The 20,266-nt window shown below is 32.1% G+C and overlaps 1 protein-coding gene across 2 annotated transcripts in view; it reads right to left on the bottom strand.

Moving 5' to 3' along the window:
- LOC137631063 (uncharacterized) overlaps window positions 1–20,266 on the bottom strand; it is a 307,769-nt gene that overhangs the window by 82,546 nt on the left and 204,957 nt on the right. For both annotated transcript variants that reach the window (XR_011041845.1, XR_011041844.1), the window contains exon 19: window positions 16,936–17,066. The gene's annotated coding sequence lies outside the window, so the exon portion shown is untranslated. The remainder of the gene's footprint in view (window positions 1–16,935; window positions 17,067–20,266) is intronic.

Genomic DNA, 20,266 nt, shown 5'->3' on the forward strand with positions numbered 1-20,266 from the left:
TTCTGAACCCTTTGTCTGATTATCATTACCTTACTTACAAAATAGTACAGTATTTTCTTATGTACATTTCCCAATTGTACAGTTCTGTAACAGTAATTACAGTACAAGATTTATAAAGGTAACTTTAAATTTAAGTTTTCATTAATTTACACTAGTAGCTTTAAAATATACAGTATTAGTTTTAAAACATATGTATTGTACATCTTTTATTAAAGTGTGTCCTGTACTAATCCATTTTGAGTCTTTCTTTACAGCAGCAATGACTCATCAGTGTAGACATATCATGCTGTGCAGTTACGTCCCTTCATCGCTCACTTCCTCCATTTGTAACTGCACGGCTTATCCTCCATCCACCTCACCAACTGTGCCTTTGGCAGAATATTTTTCGGTAAGTATTATTACAGTACTGTATTGTAATTTTTTTGTTTTTGTCAATACTGCAATATTATAAAAAATATATTTGTAAGTATGGTGCGTACTGTATAGTACATACATGATCAGTACTTATTGTACTTATGCATTTACAGGAGTACAGTACATACCATACATACATGATCAATGTGTACCGTACTTTTGTATTTATCCAAATAATTTCACTAATGAACATATTTGTTTTTTTCACAGCTTTGTTCGTATTGCTGTACAGTACTGTACGCAAGAGACGATGCATCAAGAGTTGCATCCAGCTTCACGATGTGATACAGTGTAGAACTTCGTACAAAAAGGGTTAGTGGTGTTTGTGTACAATATGTACACACTAATTTTTTTCATTTTTCATTGTTATAATACATATTGCACAGTACAGTAATACTGTATACAGTATTGTTTATTAACTATACTGTACAATACTATATGTAAATACTGCTGTATTCTACAACATGTACAATTTATGAATGTAGGCTACAGTGCAAGTAAACCTACCGAAGCCAGCGAACACTTAAAAGAGTGTTATCTTAGCTAATTAAGTTGTATTGTAGGGATAGTACTGTACACATAGAAACATACGCTACCATAACGTATTAGTAAATGCTATAGTAGATATGAACAACATTGTTTTGTTGTGACAGTACATAATTTACATATACAGCAAGTGTCCCAATGATTAGTGTTATGTGTACCGTAGTCTTACCGTTTACAGTACTTAGTATACAATTGCACAAGTATTGCGCACTTACTGAAATATGTTCATACTGTAATACAATATTTAAACTGTGACAGAAACCAAGTAAAAAAAAATATTAGGGAGTACAGCGAGTTACTTAGTTATTTTATTTTTCCTTGTTTCCTTTCCTTACTGCGCTATTTTCCCTGTTGGGGCCCCTGGGCTTATAGCATTCTCCTTTTCCAACTAGGGTTGTAGCTTAGCATATAATAATAATGATAATAATAATAATAATAATAATAATAATAATAATAATAATAATAATAATAATAATAATAATAATAATAATAATAATAAAGGTGGACCACGTGTATGCAATGGGCAGTAAGTTGTTAGGTTATAAGATTATCCAATCCTAGGGCAGCAAGTATTCACGGATTTTCGCTCTTCGCGACTGTCTCTGTTACCTAATAACCACGAATAAAGAAGGCTGACTGTAATTCTAGATACCTGAATATGGCATTATACAGGGAATTCTGATCCTTTAAAGCTTCAATAGACAATTTCCTTTCAAAAAAGGAAATAATAAAATCAACATACTAATTCTTGTTACTAAAGCATTCCTTCATTTGCACTAATCAAAATAAACATTTCTAAGTGTCTCATATACAAATCCTTGGTGGACTGCCTTTGAGGATTTACAAGGACTTAGAAAAATACTGTGGCTCTTTAAATACAGTAGACAGAACACCTCTGAATAAATGAAGCGAGTTCAAGTTTAGATCAACCGAATTCAAAACCGGTTTTCTGAAAAGAATTTGTAAGGCCTCTGAACCACAGATGCCATAGAAATGTAAACCACCCTGTTTGTAGCCAAAAAGGATCTACCATTCCCGTAGCACGGCTACCATCTACCAACTGGTCAGCTAATCATCTATTTCTTGCTGTGTGATGTTGTGAACATGTTCATGTTTGGCCTTCTCCACCAACTCTAAATCCCCCAACACACTGATGATGAGAAACCATTTGGTTGGGAGTAAGTGTAAATCCTCTTAACTGAGCACCTAAAAAATGCTTAATTGTCCCAGAATAGAAGGGTTATTTCCATTCACTTTGTCCAATACAAAAGTATTTCCAGTATTAGGATGTGGGATTCCAACCTGGTTCCCTCCCAATCTGAATCCATGCCATTTCTGTCGTTTATTCTGAAAATACAGCCACTCACAAACTCATTGTTAGAGATTTCTGAGCCTGAAGGGCTTACAAGGGATGATCCCTTCATTGAAAACTTGTTTGACAGAAGACAATAATCCATAGTTGCACTCGACCATTCCTAGGAAGAATTTATAAAAAATAAAAGATATCAAGAACCCTAACTTCCAAGGACACTCCCTGGGTTGAATGACAAGGACTGTCCCACCATTCCAATAGATGAAGATGGTTTTGCCTCTCCTGTACATGTATAAATACTAAATACACTAGCATGCACTACAAATGAAGTTCAAATTGAAGATCTTGTACCAATGCCGAGTTCCCTTCTCTTCCTGTGACTAAAAAAAAAGCTTCCTTAAGAAGTCATAGTACTTAAAAACTTCATCTACAACTGAACCAAAAGATTTCATTATCTTGAGCTTCATAAATTGAAAAAAAAAAAATATTTTTTTCCCATGAATGTAAAAAAAACTGTCCCTCTTCATTCCCAAAGAAAGAATCCTTTGAGTTGAACTTAGATGAAACTTCTCCAAAGTGACCAGAGCTCCACACCTCAGTACTTAAGTATCCATAATCATTGAACCCAAATCCCTACCAAAGACATGTTAAAAAACAGTGTTTCCAAAAACAACAGAATGCTAATCTTAAGAGACCCCATCCATTCGAGAAAGGAGCCATCATCCTGATGAATACGTAAAGACCCATAACAATACTGGAACATAGGGCCAAAATAGGAATATCTTTGAAACATTCATAAACCGGAGGTGTTTCTTAGAATCCCGAGTATACAAATGAGTAAAGAGGCATCAGTCCAGACTATCAAAAAATCCAAGCTCTATTCCTAACTGCCCAGAGGACTGACACATGGTTTTCTGTCTGATGTAAAGAAAAAATAAATAAATAAAAACTGGAGAGGGGTCTTAGACCTTCCATCTCTAGTATAACTTTTCTAAAAGTTTTTAAATGCCTACTGCAAAAAATTAGCCTATGCTGAATTGTTTAGGTAAGTTGCATAATGCTATGGTTCCTTTGACAAGAAAAGTTTGAAGGACAAGAGGAATTTGCTATCCCTCACAGAGCATAGACAGTAACCACTGTTTTAGTTGAAGGTTTTCCCAAACCAGATTCCTTCTACTGGGATCTCTCGGAAGAGTTGTCATGGTATTCGCCTATAGGATGAGTCATGTAGCCATTCTGGCAAAATCTGCCGTCAGAGCAAAAATCCAAAATTGTATCAGTGTTCCCAAGAACACCCTTGGATGTACCAAAGAAAAATCTTGAGAAGCAATATTTACTGAATAGTATGGAGAAAAGGAGAGTTCACAAGAAATAGACCTCAGAGTGCCACTTTGCACTCTAAAGGCTACTAGCATCGCAACTTAAAAGAATATTTGATCTAATATGGGATCCAATACATGGGAGTACCCAAACAGTATCTGTACACCAGAAACCACCCCAGGCTTGAAGAAACTTATTTATTCCTTATGCTTACCCCCCCACACTTCACAAAAATTTCTGCAGCCTTACAACACCCATTTGAATTAGTTTTGTCTGGACAAACTTGATAATCTAAAATATGGCTAAGATCCTGGTGACCTGCAAATTCTTTTTCTATACCAATTGAAATAACCCTCACTATTAAATCTGCAAAAAAGAGAATTTTAATCATACACTAAACGTAATTTCTTTAGTCAACCAAGGCAAAAAGAAAAAAAAAACTGAGGCATTGACAAGGTTAGGCACTTGATTTGTTTTAAAATAAAAATATTTTTGTGGGAACAGAATCCAAACACCAAATATGAAATCAAATAGAATATTTGCTTTTTTTACCCAAGATAATTATTTACTCATTTTAAAAGTGGCAGCATCTGATGACAGAGAACAAAATGCATTATCAGAACTCACCTTAAATAACTTACTTGCTATCTTTCAAAAATATATTTCCTATGGATTTATCTTATTTGAGTCCATTTCTTCCTCTGTATTATCATGATTTCAGGAATATGGCTTGGTGAATACACCTAAAATGAAACTTCACGCTTTCCTCATTGTTTACTTTTAATGGTAATGTTTGTGACTACACTAGACAGGTGATAGGTTTCCACTGTACATAGACTAACCTACATTAATGTCGCTAGGGTACATTAATGTTACTAGAGAAAATTTGAAACAAATTAGTGACCAAGCCTACTGTGAGATGAATCCCACTCCAATCCAAAACACTATGCAACTGTTCACCTGCTAGCCAAAACTTTAAATATTTATATAAAATTTGTTTTCATATGCTGTGTCATAAAAATATCTATTAAAAGGTATTCAACAATGCTTCAGCAAACAGAGGGATATAAGGACCCAGCTCCCGGTCCAGTTTTCTATCTCAGAATCACGAGGTTTTATGGAGCAGACTAGATTACACAGTGAACCATCAAAACCCCACCGACTTGCTCACATGAACCGCTAGGCAAAACTTGAGGTGTCAGCCGTGGGTTTGAAACAGGGCAGGTTAGATTAGAAACATTGCCTTACCCAAAGACTTGAAGGCCTTCTTATATTCTCAAAGAAAAAATAATAAAAGCATATGAAGCTTACTACTGTTAACCTCAGTAAGCTTCAGAATAGCCTGAGTGACTCTTCAATATCTAATATAATTAACAAGCCTAGTTTTCTCAAGATTATCCTTAGAACTAAATGTTAATTAGATTTCATATCTATACCAATTAAAGCAGGCAACTATAAGCTGAGCATAACTTAAGAAAGGGAACTATTAGCAAACTGCATTCCTTTAAAAGATAAAACAAAACACAATCCTGCAGCCGTGGAAGGTGCAAGATGAACCACTCTCATCAGAATTCATAGCAATACTGAAACACATCCCCTATCAAAGTGTTAAATAACCTAAAATAAGAGAAAACAAAATCTGGATGGCAGACGATGAAAAACATCTGAAGCTCGTGATCAGGCTAAAGAACTGAAAAGACAAAGAAACTATTATGTAGCTATGCCTAGGCAGTTACCATCCCTTAAGATTAACTCAATACTGTACTTAACTAAAGGATTTTCTTTTGGCAAGAAAAGAGTTGCCATCCCTTAAGATTAACTCAATACTGTACTTAACTAAAGGATTTTTTTTTTTGGCAAGAAAAGAAAAGAGGAAATTTCCAATTTTAGGGTAGACATCAGCATTTAAACAGATTTGAGAGAGAAGCACTAAGAACATCAGGGGAGCTATACAAAAATTATTTCAAAGCTATAGAACAAGCAATGCCCAAGGAGATACCATACCTTTATTTTCAATATTTCATAGCTTATCAATCAAGAGCCTCTTATCATAGCCTAATTGTTCTGCTGCTTAAATAGAGCCGTTATACGCACAGTCAAAATCAAATCTTTAAAATGTAATTTTCAATCTCAGATTAATAATTCGTTATACTTTACAGGATTTACCCCACCAAGACTTTGTTGTTTTGTGTATAGGTATAAAACTTTAAAAAGCACATGTTAATCTAAAAATATGAGAAAATCACACTAAAAACGATAGACCATTGTCAAGTAACATATTTCTAAACATATGTCCTTTTTCCAGATGTCTGTTCTTATAAGGACCTATATCATTTGCCTTTCTGTATGCATCTCCGACATAAAGGTTGGAAAGATTTCTTGTGATAAGTTATTAATATACTTTTAATTCTAGTTAGATCATAAGTTCTTTTATAAAATATTTTGTGCTCAAATACATTAATAATATGAGAAAAATTTGCAAATATATATATATATATATATATATATATATATATATATATATATATATATATATATATATATATATATATATATATATATATATATATATTATATATATTAATAGATGACAAGAGTCCCAGATATATAAAACTGAGAAAGTAAAACCTAATATAAAATAGCTTTTGAGAAATCTATTTTTATAGGACAAAATCAATAATAATAGTAAGTATATACTGAGTACAGAATTAAGAGAATAGATAATTACTAGAAACAAACTTGACTGGACTGATGATGCAACAGCACCCCTAACAATCAATGAGAAATTGTCCCCATATTTGTTTATTTCTGTTTTCTTCTACATTTTGTCCCAAGGGACTGTTCATTTAATCTTTTTCAACAACAATTAGAGAGAATTCATCACAATTATGGCAATGAATATTGAAAAAGGAACCAAATACCTAAAAATACAGAAGTGAAAAACCATCCAAAATTACTCATGAACAAATAAAAGTACATTTCTTACAAAAGACCAAAAATATCAGTCTACAAATACATACAGGATACGCAAAGGACAAGAATATGACGCCACTCATAAAATCTCTTAAAAATTTCCCCAATATTTATAACACATCTATTGCATATACGGTAGTAACTAGCTTATTCTTATTGTTTTTCTCTTTAGACTAAAATAAAGCTCAAGAGCCACCAAAGAACACCCTGGCACAAGTCCAATATTCCTTGCACAGGGAAGTTTCTAAACCCACTAATAAAGTCATAGAACAACAGGCAAAGTGTCATGAAGCCCAACCTTTTAAAGACACTGACAAGAAGCTCTAACAGGTGTAAAGGAGGGCTAAGTTTATCATGGCATTCATGGTACAACATTGGAAATACAATAGAGTGGTCCATTTGTAAACTCTTCCATTTCATTCTTAAAATGTAAAAAAGAAAAACTAAGGCAAAAAACGAATGAATGCATATCACACTCTCTTAATATACCTGACTAGAATGAAAAGTAAATTACAATAAAATGTGTAATCTTCTAATGATTATAAAGGACATATTTTCAAAAATTCAAACATGATTGTTAAACATGAATACAATAATAAGAATACTCCCAGTAACCTACAAAATACTAGCTATAAACTTAGCAAAGAAAATGCAAATAATACAGATTACCAATATACAGTATATATATATATATATATATATATATATATATATATATATATATATATATATATATATATATATATATATATATACATACAGTATATATATATCCAACCTCTACCAAAATGTAAAACCACTAAGATCCATAACATGAGTCAACAAGGGACAAAATTCTATGCTCAATAGTCTTTGATTCATCACCATTCAAAAAGAGCAGAGCTTAAATTTTATCGAGTGCAAGACGGTGCATTATGTTCATTGTTATGAAGAAAGGTGCAAAGATTATAAGTGCTCATATGAATTATAGTGCAAATATATTAAATTGAAAATGGTGCTCATATCATCAATTAAATGATTAGTAAAGATTCTAATGATAAAAAAGATTAAATACAATGAAGCTTATACAGATCTATTGAAAGAACAGTTCCTTCTACACTTTGCTACAAGGGACTGTTCATTCAAACTTTTTCAACAGTGAGTAGTGAGAATTCATCACAATTATGGCAATGACATTTTAAGAAAAAAAAAAAAAAAATACTGTAGCTAAAAATTCCTTACATATTTCAGGCTTAAACTCAAGACAGATGCCAAATCCCTTTTTAATGTGGTTTAAGTTACTAATGTACATAGATATCTGGCAGTTGTCTGTCAGGAAACTTTGGCAGATGTACCATCTAGCAGACTTGGCTTGTGTCTTGGATTTATGCTATAACAGGACACTGATCAACTTTTACAGAATTGGAAAAATACAAAGTTTACTAATTATCTCTTATCCATGTCAGTTTTACATATGTGCAATAATCAGCAAAACATGATTAACTTCAGAACAAGGGATAGATTTGGCAAAGTTCTGAATTTTGGAATGTAATATTTCACAGCAGAATCTCCATTTTTTCTTTTATAACATAAGAGAGGCTATAGGGAAAGGAATGTTCTGATTTCTGGAAAGAACTATTTTCCAACTCTGAAAATTCTGCTTATTCCATAAATAACAGTAGCATTTCTTCTGATTTATTCTTCAAACTTTTAAAACAATCACAGTTAAGAAACTAAGTAGATAGCTGTTAAGATCAACCTAGATAATGAAAATGGGATAATATTTTGTTTCCAATTAATACATTTCACTACTGTATATGTATCTGAGGTGGATAGTTACCTGTGGTTGTTTGGTTACCACCATTATTGCTACATACTGTACACCATAATAATTCATAAACATAATCGCTATTCATGGATTCTTTAAATTACCAAGCAGTTGCAAGAACTAATGTGTACTTGAAAACTATTTAATCTAAAAATAAAATCCATAAGCATGAAAAACTAATTAAACACCATAAATCAGAATTTTTGTGATTCCCTCTCCAATACGTACAGCATACAGTGTGTACAAGATACCATACTACACTATAATTCAAAAATTCAAGTTACTTTTCATACCTAACATAGATTTCTATATCAAAGAATAATATAACTTCATTGTCATTCAGTCCTATCCACAGTTTTCCCTTCCATATCCCATTATTATTATAAAATTGCATCATTTCCTTCAATGTTTCAAACATTAGGCATATAGCTATAGTCAGCAAGCAGTATCTGGAAACTATTTGTCTGGTGGCACATAAGCCTAAACACTAACATCCAATGCACAAATGAAAGGAGCTGTTATGACACTTTCTCAGTAACTAGTAAATTCTTGTTAAACCTTTACTTGAGCTATATATTTTGACATAAAGGGAAATTTAAACCATTATCATTCCTTTATTATTTTTTCTTTATTTAGAATGGAAGGTTTTTTTTTTGCGCCTCACCCTAAACCATTTTTGGGATCTGGAAAGGGTCCTTATCATATCAGAGAATTTTAATATTTTGCATATACTGTACTGTACAGAACAAAAAAAAAACTATTCATTACTTATTGTTACTTATCATAAAACAAAATATATAACAATGAATATTAAACTGTAAGTGTACAGTTAGGTCTACCGGCCCTCGCTTGCAACATGAAAAGAAAATCAAATAATTCAAATTATTATTTTTGTTAGTAGGCCTGTGTATTCCATTATATTTTCCTAACCAATGATATTTTCTTTCACAACCATTATGAAACTATAAAATTGATAATAATAATGATAAATTACCTCCAAGACCTGTCCATTTGGTTTGAATTATTCACCTTTTATAAGAGAATATATATACTGTACTTTGGTGGTGAGGCAAAACCATTTAAATGATATACTGTGTTTCCATTCATAATCAATGGTGCAGTAGATAATTGACATTGTGTACATAGTCAAAAGGAAATATAACATTAAAAACTTTTATACAGTAAACATATAGACAAATAGAACTTTAATAAATCCCTTCACATGTAGGATTATAAAGTAGCTAGTGTTCGTGAAAACGATCCAAGAATCAATTCAGTTTTCAAAGTAAGAATGAGGCAGATATTTCACTGCACATTTTTCTCTAGTGGTTTTCTTAAATAAATTATATAGGAAAATGTAACTGGTGCTTAACATAAATCAGTAAATCTAGACCATTTTATTAATTCTAGAATGGACTTGAAGCTGTTTTCTTCTTATAGTATAATGACTTGAGCAAGAAAAAAATACTTTCTTGATATGATGAAAGTTAGCAGCACAGTTTTTCCATACGCTAGTGTGTATGATAAATATTACCAACTGCCTATTTCCTTTTTGTATCACTAAAAAATATAGAAATATCATTGAATATTTTTACAAAGGATTAATAGTAAAAATAAATGCTAGGCTACAGTTCTTAGGATAACATGCCTGTTATAAAGTTTTAATGCATATAGCAGGCCTATGCTAACACCTCTGATTTATATAATAAGCTTACCCTGTATAACGATATAAAGGTCAATCTCATTATAGAGCTATGCTTAGGATATGTCTCATGTCTTTCATTATATCTTGTTTCATGTACAGCACTGTTCTTTTGTCAGGTCTTCAGCGGCTGATTCTTGTCTTAAAATTGTTGCTAGAAACTTCCAGTCTATCAAATTCCTTATTCCTGATCCAGATATTAATATCTGCCTCTGTTATTCAATTGGTTCCTTATGTATGTTACATAATATTTTTCGTAATCTAAATCATCTATTACATTCGGATCTTCCCAGATTGTACCATCCTTTAGATAGTAGTACTAGCTATCCAGTTAATTCTATCAGTCATTCGTCTTCATCATAAGATCATAAGAAACACTACTACACAGTATTCCATTAGTCTCATTCCAGATTGTAGAATGATCTTCCCAATCAGGTAGTTAAAGTTAGTAGAACGTCAAACGTTCAAGCTTTTCGTAAATTCTTTTCTGTTGAGCAGGTTGACGCGTCTCGTTTTATAGTTTATATGTGACTCGTCTATCTTAACTTTGTTACTGATCTTAAAATATTTTATATTTTTCATTCATTACTCATATATAGTTTATTTGCTATTCCCTTATTTCAATTCCTTCCCTGTTGAAGCCCTTGCTTCCCCAACCAGGGTTGTAGCTTGGCTAGTAATAATAATAATATAATAAATCAGTTTTAAACCATACTAAGGCCAAAGGAATACATAATTATCATTCCTCTAATAGGTCTATGATTTTATAGCATCAATTCTTACAAGAGGTCTATAAATGCCAGCATAAAGGTTTAGCTTTTAAAACAGGCATAGAGGTCTAATCAAATAGATGCCTAATTTGTGTGATAAGAATTATGACAATATAGACTTAATGCTTAAACATGTATTATTATGAAATGAGCAAGTATGATTGTTATAACAGAAAGGTACAGTACTGTACAAGTGTGTGTATGTACCAATAACTAATCTTGATCAAGTTGACAACCAACTGATTCCCTTTCCTGTCTGATGTCTTATGTCACAAGAGACAACCATTCACTACTATGGAATAATGTATGCATTTCCCTTTTTTTAGGAACAAATATTTAAAGATTTTGAGATCTTCAGGTAATATTCAGATATAACACTACCCTCTTTTTTACTTGCATTAAACGGGACTTTTTTTAGCAGATATATCTTTGAAAGGATGACAATCTGTACTGTAACGGTTAGTAGTTATGTTCTTACCTAAACATAACGCAATATCTCACAATGATTCCAAGAAAATACTTACAAGCCAGCATAAAGCAAGGAACTTTCTGCAGTTTTATTTGTTGCTGAATAATTGGTTATTCTTTACTAAAAATAAAAAATCTTCAGAATGATATATTTCATAAACTAATGCAATATATTGTGCCATAATTGTACCAAGAAAAATTCAAATGAGTTAGTTGCCATCAAATTTAAACAATATTCTCTCTCAATACATTATTCTTATTATCAACACTCAGTAGGTAAATCAACCTCATCATCTCTACTATAATAAAGGAGAATATTTCATGTATTGGCCTCTGGTTAGAGAAAAACTTGCAAACAATGGTTCTGAGAGCATCAGCACTGTTGTTCTTCAAGATTGCTAATGCTTATGGTAAATATGAAAACTGAAGTACAGTACTGAAGTTTATCATTCGTACGATTAAGAAAACATAACATTATCCCAGAATTAAAAACCTAATTAATAGACCATGATTTAAATTTACTGCATTCACTGCTCCATAAGACTGAATAATCAATCTTAATTACAGTACACACAAAAAATAATATACCCTGTACATGCCTCTGGCATATATGGGGATTTCTTTATGAAATATGAAAACATATTCTAACTCATCATTAATAATCAAAATTCAATTCATGCTTGGTAATTTAAAGTGTCACCATATAAATTAAAGACAAAATTTTAGTTATAAACTCCTACACCAACTACTACTGCTACTACTATTACTACTACTACGATATAACAATAATAATATAGCTACTACTACTACTATCACTACTACTACATAAAAGACAATGAAATACAAGAGATAAGATTAACTATTACATTTGGCAGTATCACAAAGACTACAAAAAAGTACTGTTAATACAAACACTATTATAGATTGTAAAAAACAACTACAATGAATGAAAATAACTTCAATTTTTTTTCACAAGAATTCACTAAGTACTTCTAACAAACATACAGTATGCCTATCAAATAACAAGTTATAAAATGCATAGAAAAATTCTCAATAACACACCAAAACTCCCAACTTGTGATGGCCAACATTATCAAAATACTACCTCAAAATACATATAGCGAGTGGTCATAAATCTTCAGGACCTGATTCTTCCTAAACGTACATCACTAAATACTTTAAATAGTTTTCATAGAGTTCCAAAGCAAAGTATATCAGCATAGGAATTAAAATTGACAGAGAAAGCCATACAATTGCTTAAAACAGCTAAATACTCTGTCCTCAAGGTAGCCCCAAAATACGAAAATGATTCAAAACAATGCTACCCTTGCATGAAAAAATAGAAATATTTGATACAGTATATGCTAAAAAATGGGTACTTGAGCAGTTTGAGCTATGGATAATATTACCAGAAGTAAGAAGTCCCAATCAAGCAATTTAATGGTCAAGTACTATTTTGAAGAAAAAAAATTAAACTACCGGTATATAAATATAGGATGACAAAAACTAAATGTAAAATATAAAATATAAATGCTGATAATTTGTGATGTTATTTTAGATAAAATTGTAGAAAATTCTTACATAAAAGACCTCTGAACAGATAGATACTCAATATTGGAATATTTTCCTCTCTACTGATGGAAGAGGAATCCTCTCACTGCTAATTAGAGTTGTATGTTGAGCCCTAACAGGAAACAGAAAATCCCTTGCCAATGAGTAACTGACACCTAAGAATTATCACTGAAAATCAACTTTATTAATATACAGTAAGGAAAATTCTTAAAGTATTCAGTACCATGTAATAATCTAATCACAGCTAACAAAGTAAATCTGAAATCTTTTTCCAATAGTATTCCTACATAGTTTTTTACAGATTTACAAAATACAAAAATTCAGATACTCTCTTTAAAAATAGCTAAGGCATAACCCTATCTCTATGTAATAAAATTTATAAAACGGGACAAAATTATAAGTTAACTTAAATGACCCAATGGAGGCTGCTACTTGAAATTAAATAACAAGGAATTCTATTACCTGTACAGAAGTTCAGCCACATATAGAATACTGGCTCGGAAACTAATATGCCTATTTCTCCCTTTTACTTTCTGTCATAAACTACGTGAATTAACTGCCCTCTTGATATCAAATAAAGTAATTATAATCTGATTTGAAGTTTGTTTTTAAATTACGAAAGATGATTTCAAACTTCAATGTATTTTACTAGTATTTGATCAAACTTTCCCCTTCACAGATACTAAGAGAGATTGTATTACCTTTCTGAGAAAATGATGCAATCAGCATCAAAGCATCTTTCTTCCATACAAACTATACATGAAAAATCTAGTTGAAACCTCAACCAAAGTCAGCCTCATCTTTTCAAGATCCTAAAATCCTCCTCCTGTGATCATTTTCTTCATAAGATTAAACCTCTATATCTCATGGAATATAAATATGGAATGCATTTCTTTCTAAAGGAATTAAGTTATGCCTAGAATGTCTTTTCAAAATTATGGTTTAAATTTAAACCACGAAAAATATATTTTTGTTTTAAAAGTGACTTTCAATGCTACATAACTCCACACAATTGAAGATTAATCCTCTACAAACCAAACTAAGAGTAAGATAAGATACTTGCAAACGTATCACCACTGTCTATAAAAAATGAAAATTTTTTAATGAAAATGATTCACTTTGAATCTTGTAGGATAGTGATATGAGATGAAAAATCCTATCATGTTAATATCATTATTGATGCAAGATGATCTAAAGAAACAATTTAAAGAGAAATCCAGCTGAACAACAGATTAAGAAAGACTGCTTGTTACAAAGAAAAGCTAAACCCTTGCCTCAAAACAGCACTGAAAATTAACACTCCTAACATTAACTTCTTAGTTCTTAACATTCAAGACATCTCACTTACTTTCTCTGGTATTTTGGCTGATGAAAAACCCTATACATAGATTTTTTTTCAGTATCCATGTTGAATGGTCATACATTACCTAAGTATAAATATCCATCAACAAAATTGGGAAAAAAAATCTTGAAATCAAGTATCAACAAGCTCTTAGCAAACTTCAGCAAAAGAATGTGCTAAAATGTTCTTGAAAAAAAGGAATAAAGGGACAAAATGCAGATTAAAATAAACCTGGTAGTCCTCATTAAGCACACCATTTCCTATGTTGGAGTCCACAGAGGGAGACTAGAGACATACTAAAACCAGAAATATTCCAAGATGGTTTCAGTCAACATAAATCCTTAAAAGGCAAAAAAAAGGACACTAAAAGTACAGACAAAGAACAATACTGACAGGAAAAAGTTGAAGAACAACACTAATACTTCATAAGTTCCGGTGGAAAGTGTACAGGATGTAAGATAAAAGAAAATTAATAATAAAAGATTAAATATAATTAAGCTTACTGGTAAGCTGAGTAGGCCATAGGTATAGTTATAGATAACAAATTAAACTTGTCCATGCAAGTATATTTTCAGGAATACTTTGGCAACAGAAATCATGCAAGAATTATGAAACCCCTTTGTGGGGTTAATTGGTAAACTAGTTTTTCTCTTATAGTACAGAAATATTATACTCTTGGTAATAAATCATGTATAAAGGGGTTTACATTGAGATGATGCAAGACTTGAGCATCTACATTTCCACGAGTACTGTATATAAAACAATATATACCGATATTGCAGTAGGAAACTGATCCAGTATAGTTTCTTTATCCTCTACTTTAGGGCAGGTGAAATATTTGATATGTTATGAGTACTGGATCCCTGCCACCTCAACAGGTCTCAAGTCGCATTAAAAAATCACACACAGATTAGCAAGAATATCCAAATTTAGAAAAAACCCTCTCACTTATTAAAATATAGTCCATTTTATCCTTAGCAGTGTGCATGCAGACATAAGCATGAAAACCTTACTTGTTTTCTTATAAAGTTTTGGCCCCAGTGCTAGTATCATCTAAAATCATTAAGTTACATGATTTGGCAACCCCAATAGCACGAAGGTTCGTTTTGTGTAATAAAATTACGAATTGTGAAAATTTGGAAATTTGCCTTCAATAATCTGATAATGCACTTCACACTGCTGTCCTCTAATTGGACAACGCCATTTTACATTAAAAATGTTTGGACATTTGCATATTTGCTGTCCTAAGAAGGAACAGAAAAGATTTGAAACTAAAGAGAATTCTCATCTACTTATAAATGATGAATATTCTTTGCTTTTTACGACAACCTGGCATATTTTAAGAACAATTAAAACTTTTACATTCCATTCTTACAATATTTAAATTTCCCAATGAAATCACTTTAACTGGAATCCGCTCAATCATACTTCGTTAAAAATACTCGCACACACCCAATGTTTAAAGACCAGTTTCAAGAATAAAAACATATTACAGTTTATTATTCCAAAAGCAATATCCCCTCTTGTTTCTGTACCAATCTCTAATCTAAAGAACCCATTAAATAGTCAAGTGCATTACATTTACCAAGCATAATTATCTGAAAGATAGCATTACAAAATCTTTTGATCTAAACAGCTTTTATTGCTATGAAAATGTCAAGGGAAATTTCATTCTTAAACCAATGCCAAAGTTACAAGGCATGCAAGTCTCTGGAAAAAGTTGTCCTGGTAAGCTTGCATAATGTTCCCAGTCATCAAGAACCACAAAAAAAAAAAGAGAGAGAGAGAGAGAGAGAGAGAGAGAGAGAGAGAGAGAGAGAGAGAGAGAGAGAGAGAGAGAGAGAGAGAGAGAGTGTGTGTGTGTGTGTGTTTTGGGCACAGTGGCTTTTCCCAACCTACTCTTAATTTTTCAATGTAAACTTATTGCTGCTACACCACAATACCACTTTGTGTCCTTTTAAGAATAAAATCCATACCAAAGTTAGTGCTCATGGATAATATCTTCTAGACTAACATCTAATATTTTAAATTCTTTTAAAAAAAAAATTCAAGAGAAGTATTCATGGGTTTCTATAATTTTGATGGCGAAATGGACGTCTTTCCTTTTCTATTGTAAACATTCCCACATAATTATGCAAAATAATGAATAATTTAGCATTTCGGGTGATGTGCATTACAATTTAATATTGTATGCAAAAAAAAAGCCTAAAGAGACCAAGTCCTCTTTCTTAAGAATAAACGTGTTACATATGATTTGAAAGTGAAAATATATACAGTATAAAGTCTCTTGAAATATGTAGATCTAATGATGTAAAGATGACCATAGATTACCTGAAGCCTGTGAGGAATAAGATGGATAAAAACTCAAACTAAACATGAAAAAATGTGAGGTCGAAGATGTTGAATATCAATTCTGATGTTTAACTCTTGTGAATGGAAATAATTTGATGAGAGTTGAATTAGTTTAAGACAACAGGAGATAACAATTCAAATTCTTAATATAAATCATTTGGGAATACTGAAAACCACACTTTCTTTTTCACAGCTTCAATAGCACTCAACTCTACAAGTTCTCAGTTAAGTTACTGTAGTTTTCAGTGAAATCCCTCACGTCACTTCAGATGGGAATCATCCTCCAAGATCAAATAACTTTCACTCAACAATTGTAGGACAATAAACATAAGCAGAAGGATTTCAGTTGACACATACCTTAAAAGTCAGATCACTCATTTGCTAAAACAGCTGCACAATCATTCTATTAACACACTTCTTCAAATTTATGTAGGTTGAATGATGTTCACCAAACCATTATGCATAACGGTGGCCAACAAGGGGTTTCACTGTAACAGAAACAAAGCCTTCTTATGATAGTAGTAAAATAAAAATTATTAATTACGTAATATAATAATAATAATAATAATAATAATAATAATAATACTGTAATAATAATAATAATAATACAGTAGTGCAATAATCAGCACGAGATAATAGAAAACATCTTATGGATCTACACATAGAGGACAAAAAACCCAAATGACACCTACACTAAAAGGGTGCAAATCAAGAGCAATATTCAGTAGAGGGATCAAGCGTAAATGTAAATCAGTCATAAATTAAGCTTGAGAGCCAATGGATTGGGTGAGTAAACATACTAAAGTACTTCATTGTAATCCTATCATAATATAATCAGATACCAATTGGAAAAATATAAGCTCATCAATTTCAAGAAAGAAATTTTTCTCATTAAAGGAACAGCGTTCTCATTTCTTTTCGCATTTTTTTATGTTCACTCATTTTCCATGTACTTTTTCAAAAGAAAGAAACTCATACCAGTTTCTAGTTATAATAAAAATTAGGAATAATTGCTGAGCTAGAAGATATTATTTTCAAACGGAATTTATTGATAAAATAATGAATACATCTACACATATCAAGAACTTCTAAAACATAGATCCAAAAGCACATTAACAATCACTATCTTCCATTATGAAAATCTGTTGGCCACCATATTATAAATTGGTATGGATTAAGATATTCAAGCACAGAACATATCTTTATGATATGCATCTCAATTTACACTGAGGTTGGTTTGCTATAACAATTTTGTCAAAAAATAAAAATTCGCCCTTTGTCATTCCGAATATCCCGTTAAAGAACTTGATTCCTTTGATGATGAAAATGAAACTGGCAGGAATGGAATGAAACCGAGTTTATGTTAGGGTATAAAGTGATACAAAATATGATACTTGGTATACCAATTATACATACAATTTACTTGAAAGTTGTTTTTACAAAACTAAATGTAGTCACATACAGTAAGAGGTTATTAATCTCACACCCATCTCTATCATGGCTGCAACTCACAACATCCAGCTAACTACTAGATATATAATTCACTGCCAGCCATAGCACAATGAGCACCCATGAGTTTCCTTCATCACCTGGGAATCCATCATAGATTCTCTTGTTAGTGAGGCTAATGTTTTGAATGCTAAATCAACATTCCTTCTTTTAACAAGGTATTGGGGACTAGTTGTTAATGACTATATATACTGTATATAATTTCACATCAAATCAAATGAGAGAGAGAGAGAGAGAGAGAGAGAGAGAGAGAGAGAGAGAGAGAGAGAGAGAGAGAGAGAGAGAGAGAGAGAGAGAGAGAGAGAGAGCGCAGTATACTCATGTTGAGTACACAAAACAAAAATCTTTCTGAAATGAAATTCAATACACAAACCTCCAAAATGGGGTTAGTGTGTCAGATACTTTAATTTTTTAATAAACGAAAAGTATCGGCAATCTTTAAAACAAACAAAACACACTACTGAAAATCCTCTTTTTTACATTATGCCTTCCCTCCTATTTTTACTTATGCTACACTCCCTGGAGCAGTGTGGTTATGAGTCTTCTTCTCTATTAACTAACCATCACTAGAGGGACCATGTTACTACTGAACATGTTAATATAACCCAAATACTGTACTGTCATTCATGTCTCTGCAAGCTATTGCAATTGCACAAAAGAAGTTGTAAGGAAAACATTCACAATAAAATAAAAGATTTGCATTTTAACATGTCTATACATTTTACAAACCTCCTCTTCTAATTGTTGGGTCACTATTCAATCTGGAGAACATGCAGCTGTTTAGTATTCTATGGAGATGGTCATAAGAACTTGAAACTTCAGAATAGGATTTGAAGGTATTGGTAGTATGAATGAGTAATTAAGATCTTGGAATATTCTTTAGTCTCCAATAGCAAGGGATAATGCTCTCTACAAGCAATAAAATTATATCATGATCAGAGAGCACTTGTATTGGTAATTACTTGTATGTCTCATACTTCTATCATATTTGTGGTTAACGTGCTGTCTCTAAGAACTTTCCTGCAAAAGGCTAAAACAGGAAATACAAGACAACATAATTACCAAAGAAAATATCGTCTTCCTGGCTATAGGGCCAGAGTATCAATGTGCAAAGCACGGACTCGGTGTTTATAATGCAGACCCTCGAGTTCTGGCATTATTAAACTCGACCTAGCCCCTCAAATGCTGAAATCGTCTGGCTATAGGTGATACGTCATTAAGGAAAACCATCACTATAGCTGGAGACAATGCTACCTGCTTACCAACTTTGCCCCTATGACATCTTTTGCTTTGTCACCGTATCATCAACAAATAGCTAGATTTGTCTCTAACTGAAGTGAGGAATCTTTGTCTATCTTCAAGTTAAGTAACAGGAATCATATCATTAGTTATCCACCATTCTTAATAATAGTGTTAACGTAATGAGGGTGAAATCTATGGTCATGTTTGCCGTTGATTCATATGGCGAATTTAACCTTTATTCCATGGAGGTTTATATATATAAAGTAAAGGTTATAAAACTATAGGCGAGTTTTATTCTAGCCTTATTGCTGACCTACAATCAAGGGTAGGTTAGCATAACTTGAAGCTTGCTATTTTTTAGCTGATTTTACGCATGGTTATTCTACTGATAACGGTTTTTCAATTGGTAACTGCCAATTGTTAACTGCTAATAACAATTAACATAAGTTATTTCCTAACCTACTTAAAATATGAATACATAAATTTACATTAAGTATCTAACCTTAGCTAGGTTAGGCAAGGATGGGAATTGGTCAATTCAGAAGCCTATATAGCAGTAATGGCCTATATAGCAGTTTTGTAACCGGGTGTGATGTTTAGTAATAAAAAGATTATATTGGACATGTGAATAACCCATTAGTTTAAATAACCTATTACCTAATATTTTCACATCTATGAACTTCTTTGTAAATATACGTTTAGATTTGGAGTGGGGTTGTTCTCTCTTCTCACCTAAAGTTTAAGGGAGAGTGGGAGGGGCTGGCATGGAGCTTTTTCTCCCCTTATAGGAGCGATTATCATCTTTCATACTCATCTGATACAAGTACAGAATTAGAGGGAGGGAAAGGGTAGCCTACTTGAATTAACCCATACATGTTTTCCAAGTCCCCTCCTACCCTCTGACTTTTAAAGCCATGGGTTCAATGACAGTGTAGTT

The sequence above is a fragment of the Palaemon carinicauda genome, chromosome 39 (assembly GCF_036898095.1).
Source record: "Palaemon carinicauda isolate YSFRI2023 chromosome 39, ASM3689809v2, whole genome shotgun sequence".
NCBI classification, from domain to species: domain Eukaryota; kingdom Metazoa; phylum Arthropoda; class Malacostraca; order Decapoda; family Palaemonidae; genus Palaemon; species Palaemon carinicauda.